This window comes from Channa argus, chromosome 1 (genome assembly GCF_033026475.1).
Source record: "Channa argus isolate prfri chromosome 1, Channa argus male v1.0, whole genome shotgun sequence".
Classification (NCBI taxonomy): Eukaryota; Metazoa; Chordata; class Actinopteri; order Anabantiformes; family Channidae; genus Channa; species Channa argus.
This window is the reverse complement of record NC_090197.1, coordinates 41,267,953-41,282,704: the sequence shown is the minus strand read 5'-3', so window position 1 is coordinate 41,282,704 and position 14,752 is coordinate 41,267,953.

Sequence of the window (14,752 nt, the reverse complement as noted above, 5' to 3'; positions counted from 1 at the left end):
CTGTGAATATTACTACTCTCACTCTCCCCCTGTTTGAAAGGAATATAGAACTGTCTGTAATGTTTTGTTTCTCCTCCATTGTTTTATAAGGAATAAGTAAATAGTGTTTCCAGCAGGCATGTGCCAGAGAAGTCAGCAGTGAGTACAGTATTTTGTTCTGAGAAATGATAATGTATCTAGTGCAATGGCTCTACAACATTTTTTATGTAACAAAGCATTCAAGTTCACATGACAAAGCGTGACAGTTCATCTAATACTGGACAAGACATTTCACTGAAACCCAAAATGTCAAGCTGCTGGTGGCGCCAGAGAAACTGTCAGTGGGTCATTTAATTCTTAAGGATTTGTCCTCTGGGCACCATAAATGTCTTTCCAAAATTTAATGGCAATCCATCCAATAGTTAATGAGATATTTTAGTCTTGAATTGTGGGGAAGCAACGGACCAACACAATGACATCTGTTTGTATGTCCCTTAGACACACACACACACACACACACACACACACACACACACACACACACACACACTGATTTTTACACAACATCTCTGAACTTGCTGGCCTGCCAAGGTGGAGAATTGTTTAAGGAGGCAATTGTGGTTTCTAAAAGAGTTTTCCTTTTAAATCGAACGTGTTGAGGCGGGCTCAGTATATTTCATTTTTTTAATCTTTCTCTTTCATGAAAGTTGGCAGGGCTTAAGCTAACTCTGGGGAGGGGGCTGGAGTCATGTGGGATAAACATTTATAAAACACACAGCAGGGAAATTTGTGGTGAAAGTTGATCATCTTAAAAAGAGAAGGGAGGGCTGCCTAGTGAAGCATAACAGAACATTATCCTGTGTCTGGTTGGACCTGCCAACATTGGTATGTCAAAATGTCAGCTGATGGGAGATCACAAATTTCCTTTCCAAGCGGGCATTTACAATAAAGCTTACTTTATGAGTTCTCCTTTTTTTCATTCGGAGTGAAATGTTGATGTGCCATACAAACAACTTGATTGATGAGCAAGTCAGCTTTGCTTGTGTCTGCAAATTGGCTCTTGTCAATATTTACAGTCTCGTGTGTTGTTCATGTTCACTTGGTTCTCACACATAAACTTAACACATTTTACTACCACTTCATTTGTAAATTTAAATAAATGCTTACATTTTGACAACATATTATATTTTAAATAAAGGATCAACGTCAATCTGTCTCATTTTTATGTCATAATCCCATACAAATGGGAATATTGTGAGACTCGAGTTCAGGTTAAGTGACTTGAGCACTATAGCATATACCATCACTAGAATATTAATTCCATGACTAATTAATTTGCTAACATCACATGATGACCGAGGTACATGGCAGAATTAAGGGGACACAATAAGGGCTTTTTAAAGTTGTTTCTACTTTGATTGCATGTATTCTATGGGATTTTTGATTTTCAGGACTCTTTATTTAGTTAAACCTATTTGTTAAGCACCAGTTGTTGCTTAAACGCACCACAGGGCTTAAAACACACACTGTAAATTGGCATAATTTCTATGGGTGTCACATTAATTGTTAAAATAATATAGTCAACCCTACAGGCTCTCTTGGCTCTAGCTCAGTTTTACTCAGGCCCAGTCATGCCAGTCATGCCAAAAAGGATGCTGAAGGCCTGCAGTCTTCACAGTGATGTTTCTGCTTATTTGATCGGAGCTTGAAGGGAACTGCAGCAACATGTCAGTCTTGATTAGTTGTTTCATCTTTCCCTCTGTCAGCACATTGTGTCATGTGAGCTGCTCTCTCTGCACCCACTCAATGTCAGGTCTAACCTGTCGACCCAAACCGTGACAAAGGTCACTGATGTGATCTGCTGACAATTGTAACATTGGTTAATTTTCGACTTCTTCTAACCTGCCTCAGGTGGTGCAGAATGTCAGAAAACATTTTCATGGTGGTAGTGTTTGCTTAAAATACTTTGCTTTATTCTATTTATCACAGATTTATTTTCTCTATAATTCCGTAAAGTCTTTGTAAAGTATCTTGAGATGACTATTTTTATTTGGTGCTATATACATGTAATAAAATATTTAAAAAATAAAATGAACCTTGGGCATAATGATTTATTTTTTTCATATGTTCTCTGTTATGTAGAAAACAACCAATTCTGTTTTGAATGTCGTTAGTTTGAGGTGTGCTCAAAGTCGTAATGACCACGTCATAAGAAAGAATTGTTTATAGTTGCTCTGAACTGCCACACTCAATGGCCTGGTCTAAGACCTGCTATCAATGAGAAGGGGGCAGGACACACACAAAAATATGCACGTGTAGAGATATTGGGGCATACTGTCAGACAGTCTCATTTATGGAGTTGCACTTATTTGTAGACAGTGTCGGAATCAAGCGGAATCTGCCAATGTTTGTACTGAAAAAGTATTGAAATACTTGTGTGACGTACTATGATTGTTTTTCAACCTTGTGTACCTGGCTAATCATTATGTGAAGTGGGTGTGGTCAAGCTATTGGTTTCACAAAGCTACTAAAATTCTCACACAGACCCTCCCAATTCTAGCCTCAGAAATGTGTCAATTATTTTGTCTGAGCCCAGAGTTAAGATAATTGAAAGTCAAACAAAAGTGCGCTGTATTTATTGCTTTTACATCTCGAGCATTTACTGTAAATACAATATTTGAATAATTTCCTTCTTCATGGTGATACACTGGGGACCCAGATGGCAGATGGTGCTTGAAACCTTTGCAATTAACTGATGTTGTTAATTGGTTAAGTGCTTTTTATTTATCCTCTATATGTTAGCGTGCCTCGGCTGCCGGGGGGAAGCGTTGACAGGTGAGCAGCAAGCTGGTTATCATGCCACTGTGGGTTTTGTATGTTGGATGTTGAGTTTGGTGACAGGAAGGCGCGTTCCACATGGCGTCTGTAGAGGTAAGCAGAGTGTTTGTCTAGTGGGGATTCAGCAGTGAGTCTTGCCCGCAGTGCCAGGTGCTAACAGGTGAACACAGAGATATTGTTGCTGTATTGTTGCAGTTTGGGCGACAAAGGAAACCGGACACCCTCTCTGGACTAGGAGCAAGCCAGGGTTAGGGCAAGCTCAGTGACGGCGCTGAAAGCAGGGGGGAACTCAGCTTGCACTCAGTGATGATAATGATGATGTTAGAGAATGACCCTCTAATAGAGGCAAGGGATGTCAAATTATCATAGGCTCTGTATTGTCTGGCCATGATAGCAGATGTAGGCATTGTCAGTATGAAGGTGATGACAGCAGAGGAGCAGGGGATATTACAGGACTAATGGAAGCAAAAGAAACTTGACCCACACACACTCGCAAAAATATACACTCTCTGAGGTAGAGCTCTAAACGTCTGACTCCAGAGGAACTCAGCCTTATTGTAGACTACTAAAAAAGTCTTATCACAAACACTATGAAAGTACTGTTGTTTTAGTTCCTCTGTTTCCTCCTACAGTCCAAAAATGTACTGTGAATTAAATACCACAAACATCTGTCACAGCATCAGCTTATCACTTTCATTAATTTACAGATTGAGGATCAGCCCATTGCACACTAATATGATAGCGAATACATTTTGGTGTAGGTTCTCTGGAAGCTGAAGATGGTGCATTGATGCAAAACAGCTGTGGCAAATTGACTATTTGCAAACTTAAACAAAATACAACTTTATTATAAAATTGACTCTCGTCGAGTGGAAACTGCATCACAACAAATCACACAACGTAAAGGGACATGGCCCTTTAAATGAGACTAACAATTAGAGGTATAACAATATATCCAAGCACAACATGCACTCACTGGCCACAATATTAGGCCCAGCAGCACTGCCACACATTCTACAAGGTTTTAATTTCTCTTTAAGCTGAAACTGTGAGAACGTTTTTTTTTCTATATTGTTTATTATGGGGTCATAGTGCGTGACGGAGACATACTGGAGAGCATATTAGGAGATGATTTTAATGTTTTGTCCACCCTCTTTAAAATAAGGTTAGGGAGAAGTGGAGGGGGACCTACCTTATTGGTACCTAAAACACTTTACAGTTGCTTCTCATTCACCCAGTCATACACGCACAAGGTGCTTACTTGACCCACCAGGAGAAACTCTGGGTTCAGTGTTTTGCCCAAGGACACTTTAACATATAGAAGAGAAGGAGGTGGGAATCAAACCACTGAACCCACAGCTGGTGAGTGACTACTCTACCTTCTGAGCCACTGCTACCAATTGTGCAATTAATATGTAGCTAAGCAAGCATCTGATTTAGCATAAAAACAGGTCATTTCCCTTTGTTTCTGGTCTTTATTCTAAGGTAGGTATAATATTTCTTGCTTTATTTTGAAATGTATCATAAAGAAGTGTAATTGATCTTAACTCACTCATTGCTAGAAAAATAAGCATGTCGATGGTTTTCTGCAAATCTTTCCAGATCCCGATTTGAAGTTGAAACAGGTGAAAGGATGTGTTGACTTTTTTGTGTGTTGGTTTTTTTAGAAAATGGTGTAAATTTTAGAGACATATTACTGTAATAGCTTGTGATTCACATGACATCAAAACATAGATTAGATTATTACCTCTTCCCCTTATGCAGGTCTTTTAGGCCATGAGCAGAGCCGAGCCGGTATAATGTTCTAGTCACACTCCTATACCTCGCTTACTTCAGGCCAGTACAATCCTTTAACTCTCTTGTTTGTCTCACTAAAATATAGATATAGAGCATAAAAATTTAAAGATATTTGGCTTGAAAACTGTGTCTGTGTGAGAACATGAATTGCTGCCTGTGATCTCAGCACAGTGAAAACCTGAACAAATATGCTGAGTTGATTCTTCTGAGATTACAATAGATTCCACGTCGTCTCCTGAAGGTCTGAAAGAAATGGGAGGGCACAGCAGAGGCCCCTGAATAAACAACCATTAAATTCTCCCTAAGCCTGCATGAGGGGAGACATCAGAATTGGGGCTGTACTTCAACCGAAAACACAAAACCGGAGAAATTAAATTGAATGAAAGGAGAAGGAAAATTGTTCAAATAAGGAAGGGCATTTTGTTTCGTCAATTTTAACTTTTTTAAACGGATGTGTGGTTAAAGAGGCATATAAGTGGATGGCAGGATAGAATTAGGAAGACTGTTGAAGGGAGAGTAGACTGCTTGAAGGAGAAGATGAAAGCTTTGTTGTGCTGATGCTTAATGAGCTGGAAAACACAATTGAACTTCTCTGACTGTGGAAATTGCTGTGAGGGCATCGTAAATTAGCGCCAGTGTGGGAGCCAGCCTGCTGACAGAAAAGGGGCTTTGTGTGGTAAAGGCTTCTTCACAGGCTTGCAGCCACTTAGATCCTTGCAGCGGCATCGCAGCTCGATCTTTTGCACGACAAGGATTTTGGTGTGACTCTTAAACCAGGATGACTGAACTGTTTGGCAGCATTTTTGTTTATTTGCCAGCATGATTCTTGTTCTCCCTTTCACAATTCCACCTGTTGAACTGAGTTTTCCAAAAACACCTGACCTTGCTTTTTTCTTTGTAACAGACTTTTTCTTTCTTTATCTCAGTCCTCCTGATTCTTAAGATTCTTAAAGTTTTGCAGTCCGTCGTTTTTCTGTGTCCAACCTCCTGTGGATTATTACTCCATAAATAGTGAGGCCAGACAAAAAACAGACAGGCGAAGATACGGCATAGTGGATGATCAAGAAAGTGAGTCAATAGTCTAACTCTCTGATATTTAGTGAACTCCAAAGGGTGACTCTTCATTCTGGCTTTGCAGGCTTGGCACATGCCTTCTGTTACTAAGTGGCTTCATATTGAAAGGCTCTGCGGACACTATTCTCTCTCCCACTGGGTGCCAGCCTCTCTGCCCTGGCAGCTGCTGGGCTTTAGAATAGACCCATAGTTTCCCCTCTGCAGGTGAGCTGCACAGCCAAAACAGGGCCCCTCAAAGGCCCTTTCAGAGCCTCAATAGGAAACTGACTTGGGGAGAGAGGAGCAGGCACACAATGGCCGCCTTCTCTGGACACAGAGAAGATGGAGATGAGCTATTGGGGTGCTGCTTTAGTGTTGCTTATAGCCATGTCGAGGAGAAGTGATGAGAGAAGGGACAAGAGGATGAGTTCCCTATTAGGATTTTGAAGGCGTGGCTCTGTCCCCTCAGTGTTTTTTAGCTCTGCTACTGACGCGTAGGGACATCCTGTCACCCTGCGTATCCGATGTAATTCCTGTGCTTTTGAAAACTGATAAAACAAAATGTTTTTTCCATGTCCTCGGGTGACAGGGGTGACACTCCTATCTGTGCCTGCCCTCTTTCCACCCCCTTCTCGCCAGTACAACTCCCTTCCACCGTGGCAAACTCTTCTTCTCTCATGAATTCTTTCCTCACTCAGGGAGGAAAAAATTCACCTCCCTCTGTTCCCACTCATCTCCTTTTCACAGTTTGCTTTTTAACTTTTATTAGCAACAGCTTTCACTGACATATGAAGAGTTGGCAATGGAGTGATACAGTTGGAAAGATGATTTAAAAGGGTAGTGATAGAGGAGGGATGATGGAAAAAAAAAGGGGGCATCCTTTCTTTATAGGTTAGTAATTGTCCACATCTTTTCCAACCACAACAAAATACAAAAATACAACCTGGATCTCTGGATTTCTGCATTCAAATGTAAATGTTTTTTTGTCTACACTAATTATAGTGAGTAAATTCTTCTATCAAGATCATTTCTTAGGTTTTTATTTTGCAGCATAGCTTTTACTCTGCAATTTGGTCACAGATGGAAAAACTGTATATGTACTAAAGTCCTCAAACTTTGAAAAACTGCTCAAACATAAGTAGAAAATTCAACACCTGGTGAAATGTACTTACATGCTGATATAAATTACAGACTGGGCAGAAAATTTGAGGTTTTCACTTTTGTAAGCATGGCTGTTGGCCTTTAGTAACAGCATACTAATAAGTGAAACATACAGTTTATTATCGAGCACTTTATTTAATTGGTCTCTTTCCAAGTCCCTGCAACGTGTCCTGCCTGGTCTCTAATGAAATCTGATGTGTTTAAAGCTAGATGGTATTTTGGGCAGCATTTTTATTTTTGAAAAAGAGAGAAAAAGTTGTCACGTATTTATGTATATCTTTTAAAACTTGATTTATTCTGGGAAAAACCCATGTGAATAATGTTCTTGAGCATGAAGTAAAATATTTGCCATGTGATTATGAATCTTTTAGTAAAATTCTTTTCAAAATGAATGTTATTGTTATTGTTTACATTTCAAATGCAGGGTCGTCTGAGAGATTATGGATCCTTTTGCTGTCTAATATAATTAAATTGAGTAAGAAGATGCTATCAGTCCCTGTCTCATTTTCCCTCTCTTTTATTTCCCTATCCTTCCTTCCTTCTTCTCGTCTAATCAGTTCCACTCTGTTATTGCTGGCCCCAGGCTGTTTACCTCTCTGCTAAACTGCTTTCACAAGCATGAGACCAAAGCCTGCTCAAATGTCTATTAGAGCCTTTAAATACCCACTCAGACTCTCTGTCACTGTGCGGCTGACCTCACAGTGGTTATTGCCATCATTATGGCATCAGTGCTCACTGATCTGACGTTCCTCACACCTTCTTAAGTCAGAAGTCGTTTTTTCCCTCTGAAGTTAGTTGACCACTTTTGAAAGGTTAAGTGGTGAATAGGGGATCTCATGGCAGTGCACAGAGCTGAGCAGACACCATAACCGCAGCCCTGGAGGACGTGAAATGCTATGAAATCCAGGACAGACATTTTAACATAGGTTCTGAGCACAGACACGCTCATGAATATACTATACTTCATGTACCATTTGCTCTGAGGTTTTGAGAAGAAAGAAGCATTTCCTGCAGTCAGGCCAGCTGGGAATGATTTAGCAACATTAGTAAAATCCTATTCTGGTGAATGTCTTTCCTCAGGGATAAGTTCATAGGGCTATGTAAACCAATAATGTAATAGTAACCTTCTTTCATCTTGTGTTAGCTGGTTTTAAAAGGATACAGTTAGCATCATTATTGTGTTAGTCTGATTTATAGAGAGCACTGGGACTTTTGAGTTGAACCTTCCCTGGTAGAATATTTAAAAAAGAGGTGTGCGATTAGAGAGCTCATGATAAAGAGGCCAGCAGAAGGAGAAAAGAAGCATGCTAAATACTCAACTTTGAATTTCCTAAAGTGTTGCTGAAACAAGTCGAAATAAAAGAAACACACTGCACATTCTAATAAACACTTTTTTCATACTACACTTTGCTTTGAGCTCTAATGATGCTTTTACTACTGAAACATTGATTAAAGAACCATTTTTTAAGGGTAAAATTCAAACCACAATTACAGAAAATTATAATATCCTTATATTTAATGGCGTCCAAATAATGAGAACATATGCATTATTATGAAAATGTACTTGCTAATTTTTACAGCTTCACAACTTAAAATTCACAATTTTATTTTTATATTCAGAATTATACTAAATTACGAGACCTTCATGAGCAACACTCATGCATGTTTCCTTACACAGTATGGTATCTGTTCAGCTGCCCCCTTTATGTCTACAAGATTCTTGGCTGCACACTGCCTGTAGTTATTTTATAAGTTGAGCTGTTTTATATGTTGTTTTGCAAAGAAGCAAACAAACAAAAGCCAGACTTTCCACAGGACACAAAGTGGGAACAATAAAAGGTCTTTGAGATGAGGTCAGGGAGCACAGTGGCTGCATGGTGACTACAAACTACAGAGACAGAGTTCTGGGACAGTCAGCATCATCAGCTGGAAGTCCGCCTGTCGAGTTGATGCAGTGGTCTGACTCACATCCTTTGACAGTGCAGAGGATAATTTACATGGCATTGAATGATATGAGCAGCTCTCCATTTTGGCATGAATGGAGGTTGTTACAGTAGCAAGGCTGATAACTGATGTATTACATGTAACAAGATTCCTCAAATCCGATTAAAATTTTTCATTGTGAGGCTTCTTGTGACATAACACACTCTTTTATATAAATAAGGTATTGTATAAGATAATTAAGCCATTTTATATAAAGCATCTAAAAAAGAACATTGATATAACCATATAGCTAATATAAAACATTTTCTTTTTATGCTTTTCTTTTATTTCTGGAGACTTTTCCAATTGAAATAGAAACACTTTTCTCAAAATCTTCCTTTTTTTTAAATCTAAAAACATAATTAAAACTTCAGATAAAGAAATTCAGATAATTTCATTCAAATACACTAAATTTGTTCGAAATATATATAACACAGCCACTGTTTGTAAAAATGCAGGTTAAACATTTATAAGGAAAAAAGAATTATAAATAATTAAATAAATAAATATTTTTGATTTTTGATATGATTTTCATCACGGTTGTTTTTTTACATTTTACACTGGCCATTTTACCTGTCATTGTCCCCCTCTTCAATAAAACTAATATTAGTAGGCAAGGAAAACAGAAAAATGTAAGTATATGTTACTTTATTAGGATGATACAGATATTTTCAATTGTAAGGTTCTGGAAAATGGATTTCAGACACTTTGGGGGAAATTAAATTAATTTGTATCATTTTATGTGAATCCACTGGATTTGACATGCTTTGTCACCAGAGTGTCGATAATTTTCCTTGTGACTACGTAACAAAGAAACCACCAGTATTCAAAATAAAATGCGCAAAAAGAAGGCATTAATCACATTGTAAGATACAAATAGTCTTTCATTAATCTTTAAATATTCTCACAGGCGGAGCCTTTTTATTCCTTATGTGAACTTCAAAAGATGAGAGGTTTGTCAACTGATCATATCTGCTCACAAAAAAAACTAAAAGTGGAAAGCATAAAAAGTTTCATCTGCCGACAGGACTGCAGAGCGTGGGCACATGTTTCTTTAATAAGGATGAAAGCACGGCTCTCTTGTAACTGGATCTCTCTGTAGCAGGCAGCTTTCCATCACAAAACAGCAGGATCCTGTTTTTAACCCAGGAGCATCAGGACAGATGGGACTGCGACACGCAAACTCAAACACAGAAACTCAGAGCATGACAGACAGTCAGGATTTTGTGATCTTATATCTGCAATGTGTTGTGAAGGAGCAGTAGTGAAGGGAGTGTAAAGAACATCTGTAACACCTGTACTCACTGTCAACACCTGTACGTACTGTTGCTCCTCTCTTTCTTCATGACCGTGTTTCACAGGATGTGCTCCCTGCTGAGTGCACCGAACTGACAGCTCTGTGATGAATTCTGTGGTGCTGTGGGTCAAAGGTTAAAGGTTAGGGGTACTCCAGCTGGCAGCCAGGGCTGCGGTGGACTCCAGTGAGGAGGCATTCAGTGACCAGAGCAGGAGGATGGAGTGGGGGAGTACAGAGTGTGATGTACTCCACCCTCAAGGCCTTTTTCTGTTCTGGCAGGAATCAGAATTCAGATGTTTAACGCTGAAAACAAGCAGACATTTTGATATTAAATACTAAGTGCACCCTTAAGTAAAATTTAAAGCAGCTATAATTAAGATTTTTATATTAACTGTGGGTCTTGTAGATGAATAGTGACACTCAGTGATAAAGTCAAAACATATTAAGTGACTATTCTCACCTGACTACACAGTTACCCTCCTCTCTTTGGAGCTTTATCAGGATAATTATTGTATATATTTATAATGATAATATTGTTATGTGTTTGCTGAACATGTAGATAGGAAAGCTAATACCAAAAAAACAAAAACAAACAAAATATATCTGATAAACTACTGAGTGCAAGTTTTTGCATTTTCCCGGTTTATCCTGCAGAGGGCAGATTTCTCACTGAGCCACGTGTGCCAAGCGTTGGCATGATGTTTGTTTCATTTTACATAGTTTTCCAAAACATTAGTTCTCCTCAAGTGGAAAATGTGTTTAATGAGAAATGCACAAAACACAGTAAATAGCCATTAAACTTAACAGCTTGCACATGTTTACTGAGTTTATGAGGGGTGTGATTGAGGGAAGAAAGTGTGCGTGCGTGTGTGTTTGTGTGTGTGTGGGTGAATGGGTGTTTTGGAGAGAGAAAGAGAGACCACCTGAACTGTGCCTCTCATTATTGTGTCAATGATGCTTCCTTGGTTAATACACAGTGTCAAAGCAAAGTAATGGTTCAGTTTCAGTTTCAGTTCAAGGAGCTACAGTCGCTAATGGACATCTTTAACAGTTTTCCAGATTAGCTCTCCTGAACAAAAACGTTGCCCATATACCTCTGCTTCCCCTCTCAAACAGACAAAGCGCTTCTCGGTCCTCCGTCATCACTTGCATAACAGACAGAGGGGAAAGTTCTTCTTTTTGTCTGTCTCCTGTGTGGCTGCACAGCTCCTGGTCCAGCTCTCTTCATCGGCCTCAGCTGTCATCAGCACTTTTGTTGCTGGCAAACTGTATCAGGCATTACCAAGCTGGAGAGCCTGGATGCAAACTTTGAGCAGATGGCTCACTAATTTTTCCTGCGGCCACTACATGAGCCCGACAGCACCCCTGTTCACCAGACCATCGTCATACCATTTTTTGTTTGCTTATGCTCTTTCATGGAGGTCTTTCCCCCATCTCTGCAATTCATGCGGTTAACTCCACCATGAGATGTCTAATGTGTGTTTAATGGGTGTTGGTGAGGCATCAATTAAGTTAATTGTAGATCATTGAGTTAATTTTAGTAATTTAGAAAACCCCAGCTTTCCTAAATGTTGTGAGTGTGGGGGATATGACGGAAGACTGTGAGTAAAGACAGAGGGGTGGTTAGCCTCAAATACAGCCCTGCACTTCGGGAAGACCTTTATGGGATTTACTGATAGTAATGATGGTGATGATGAGGTTTTGGTGCTGATGATTGTTTAGTGTGGAGGAGTGACTTTTCTGTTTCCATCTGAGGCGTACAATATGTTCATTATCACTGTTCAAACAGTGAGACAGTATGTGTTGGGGTTTAAGTGTGGAGTCTGATGTCTCCCCAGTGATTGCTGCCTGTTAAAATATACTGCCCTCTATTTGTTTCTTTACTGGTAAAGAAGACTTGATAAAGATGCCACTTTCTGCCATCATGTTTCAAGTAGAAACATGATGGCTGCATTCCTTGGAGTCCTAGCACTAATAACCTGTTATTGGTTTTGGGGCTGATCCAGGACATCAGATCCTGCACTTATGTTACAATTTGAAGAACATGTCATCAGTGGCAATGACATATTAATCTGCTGCATTTGAGTACACATTGTGCATGTGATACCTAACATGCACTTATGCTCATATACACACTCATGAACCTCATGCAGTACAACTATGTCACAGGAGCATTAATGAAGCCAAGATCATTTATTTTAAAATGGGAATTTAGTCAAATATTCAATTTGGTCTTTTTCCTTATGAATTGCTGCAAGCTGCACCATTTGGAGCATGTTTTCTAACCCAGAATTACAGACATAAATCACGATTTAATCCTGCATTTAAATAGTTACAGACAGGCAATTTATTCTTGGCTCGCTTTTTGCATTTTCTGCAATAACATCATGGGACGGTGTGTGTGTGTGTGTGTGTGTGTGTGTGTGTGTGTGTGTCTGTGTGTGTGTGTGTGTGTGTGTGTGTGTGTGTGTGTGTGTGTGTGTGTGTGTGTGTGTGTGTGTTTCACAATAGATTGCCAGGAATCATTACTTGCTGACAACTCCCATTCGTTTTGGTCTTTATTGCTGCTCTTACATGACTTGCTCTTCACATGATACATGCGCGCTCACACAGCACACACACCAAATCAGTCGCAGGATACAAGCACAAGTATGCAGTGTTATGGGAGGGGGAAAACATATTTGTGCTTCACGCACTTCACAGATCAAACTAAGCCTCTGGTGGGTTCTAGAGGTGTTGGGGCACAATCTGTTCAGACCACATATAAAGATTCAATTATCCTCACATCACCTGTGGCTAGAAGAGAAGCTGGGGGGGGGCAGCGGTGGAGGCTCATTAAGAAATTTCAGCCATCTATCATGCTTGTTTCGCTTCCAGCCTTGATAATTACACTACATAAACTTCTTTACCTCCAACTACAAACTGAGCCAAATATCACTCCAGAGAGATACAGTAATAAACTGCATATAGTTTTTCACTCACGGAAGTAATGAATGTTCACGATGATATTATATTTGTATTTATGGGCTGCTTCTCTATTGAAGCTTAGGACTATCTATAGCTTTGTGGCTACAAAAACAAGGGTTTGACATTTTGGGAAATACACTTGCATTCATGCCAAATGTTAGCTGAAAAAAACTGCTACACCTCTGTCTTTCTCTCTGTTGTGTCAAAATCATGCTATGCCAACAGCTATGGTGAGAATATAGGTTTGCCTGCCAACAGGCTACCTCCTAAACTCACTAAAATACACAACTAGACACATTAACTCTGAAACACGACATTTACTAACTTTTCCACTGGTACTCTTGCTTTTAAACTTTCAACCACCTCCTCACCTTGGTAGTGTGAGGGAGAACAGAGCAAGACAAGATTCAGTCCAATGGAGAGCAACCTCAGTGGGTTTCAGTGAGTCACAGTGCTCTGCCAACCAGAGGCTGGTTAAACCATAGCAGAGCATGTTTTCCTGTAAGCCTGTAGGGCCATCAGAAGTTCAGGGAGCGGAGTCCTGTGGTTAATCTGTGCTGGTAGCTGCTGGGCCTCGCATGAAAGCTGTTTCACTGATGTGTGCAGGACGCTGGGGGTAGATTGGTAGAAGCTTCAGCAGACTTTATCCATCAAACCTCACTCTTAAGGCTTTGAGCTGCGGGATGTCTTCTCCCAGGGTTGTGGTTTCTGGGAGACTGACAGAGCATTTCCATAATGGCTCACATGTCCTGGCCTAAATGTCTGCAGAACAGCCAGTTTGTCAGAATGAATCTAGCATTGTTTTTACAGTTGTCCTAATCAAGACAATGTCAGTTATAGGAACAGACAGGCATTTTGTAAAATGAGCTAATTTGCTGCCTTGCTGATTGCTTTTTCTTTTCTTCTATTACATATGCGTAAACTAAATATGAAACTCAACCTGCCAGAGAGCTATAGTCAGATAATTAAAGTCATAAATGTCATTTAATAAATAGAGTGTTCACTAGAAATGCAACTGTAAAACAAATATTCAATATTTCATCTTTGAAAATAGCCAGGCTAGCTATTTCTATATATTTTTAATTTTAATTCACAGATAAATGTCAAACTATTCCTTTAAATGCAAAGTCTGAATATAGAAGTATGAAAGTTGTTGCCTTGCCAGTGTTTCACAGACTGCCTTATGATGTCTGGCTTTCTTAGAGGGGGTCTTTATGGGCAGAAGACAGTAGATGACTCAGTGACCTGGGAGTGGGGCGAGTCATAGAGTAGCTTTGGACTGGTACATATGGAGCTGATAGAGAGAGTAGATAACCGGCAGACGCAGTGGAGCCATCCCTTCAACAGGTCGGGAAATGTGTGGCTGTCTCCTCCTGCCGTACCACACAGTGTGTATTTGTACTCAATCCTGTTGTCATGAGACATTATTAACCTATATGTTAACTTAATGACTCACCGACTGTTGTATAAATGGTGAATGAGATGTGGTGAAGAGTGGACTGCCAGATGCTGCAGTGAAATCCTACTCATGAAGGCTTTCTATGTTACATTATGTTTAAATGGTTAAATCACTTTATAGTATGTTCTCACTTAAAGTTTTCTATTTTGGCTGCATAACAGAAAAATAGCATTCACAGTCAAGTTATAACTTATATCAATCATGAAGCTATTTTAATC